The 1,541-nt window shown below is 49.5% G+C and overlaps 1 protein-coding gene across 3 annotated transcripts in view; it reads right to left on the bottom strand.

The window, feature by feature from the left end:
- The window catches only part of hemk2 (HemK methyltransferase 2, ETF1 glutamine and histone H4 lysine), an 8,925-nt gene that overhangs the window by 1,708 nt on the left and 5,676 nt on the right, over nt 1-1,541 (bottom strand). The gene's annotated exons all lie outside the window — the stretch shown is intronic.

Here is a 1,541-nt window from a genome sequence, read left to right on the forward strand (position 1 = left end):
TGGTGACGTTGAACGTCGGGTGACAGGCTCTGCCTTCACCCTACAGAAGTCACCAGCGTCCTTACTCAGTTACTGTAGATACCGCCCTTCACCGAGCCTTTTGTGATGCGGGGCCAACAAGGTGTTGTACTTCATTCAATTCCTTCAAGGAACCATGGTTATATTCATAACCTTACATTCCTTTTCAGTCATTTCACTCAGTACAACACACAGTTGTATATGCGCCCTCGCGCGCCTGGCTGAAGCCACCTCTAATCACGTCTTTAGACCGGTGACGTGGTGACGTTGAACGTCGGGTGACAGGCTCCGCCTTCACCCTATAAGTTCGGAGTCACCAGCGTCATTACTCAGAGAGATACCGCCCTTCACCGAGCCTTTTGTGATGCGGGGCCAACAAGGTGTTGTACTTTGTTCCATTCCTTCAAGGAACCGTGGTTATATTCATAACCTTACATTCCTTTTCAGTCATTTCACTCAGTACAACACACAGTTGTATATGGGACTTGTCAAAGCGCCCCGCAGAGCAGTATCAGACATGAGTTAAGTCGTGTGCCTGAGTAAGTACTGTACTAATGCAGAGCTTTGGACCCTGCAGAAAGTACAGAATGAGCCACCGAAGGTGCTGTTACATTAAGGCTGTAAAATCGTGCAAATGTGTTTGGTGAGGCCCAGCTGGCYGCGGCACAAATGTCACTCACAGGTACMCCTTTCAAAAGGGCCCAAGATGTCGCTACACCCCTACAGGAAGGGTTCACTGACAGAGCGTGGAGGTCCCCGACCTGTTTAGCTGTAGCTAAAGCCAGAAGCAAAGCAASTTTATATGAAAGAAACTTCAACTCTACAGACTCTAGAGGCTCAAATGGRGGGTCGCAGAGARCCTCAAGAACCACAGTGAGGTCCCAAGAGGGAATACTGGGTTTAATAGCAGGCCGTAGCTTACGAACCCCTTTCAGAAAACGCACGGCTAAAAGATGAGCACCAGAAGTGACTCCATCAAAACCTAAATGGYGGGCAGAAATRGCTGCTAAGTAGACTTTAATTGTGGAGAAGGAGAGCCCTTTATCCAGTAGCTCCTGAAGAAATGTTTAAAACATCTACTGCACACTGAAAAAGGTCCAGGTGCCCGTTCTTACACCATCGCTCAAAAGCTTGCCACTTATAGGAATATAATCCTCTAGTGGATGAARCTYTTGCGTTTTGGATAGTTGCTATTACTGCTGGAGAAAGGCCTTTGGCTAATAAGCTGGACCTTTCAGCAGGTAAGCATGCAGCTTCCATAGTTCTGGGTGTAGGTGAAAAATCTCCCCCTCTGCCTGACAGAGGAGATCTCATCGAACCGGAAGTTGCCAGGGTTGAGCTGCTAGCAAGCTGATTATCTCGGCGTACCAAGACTTCGCTGGCCAGCGGGGTGCCACTACGATCAAAGACAGGCTCCCCACCCTTTCAGGGAGGCGTCTGTGGACACCACTTTGCGAAACGACACCCTCCCTATTGGAGAACCCTGATACAGGCGGCCAGGTTCCCTCCAGGGGCTGAGAGCC

The sequence above is a fragment of the Austrofundulus limnaeus genome, unplaced genomic scaffold, assembly GCF_001266775.1.
Source record: "Austrofundulus limnaeus strain Quisiro unplaced genomic scaffold, Austrofundulus_limnaeus-1.0 Scaffold676, whole genome shotgun sequence".
Classification (NCBI taxonomy): Eukaryota; Metazoa; Chordata; class Actinopteri; order Cyprinodontiformes; family Rivulidae; genus Austrofundulus; species Austrofundulus limnaeus.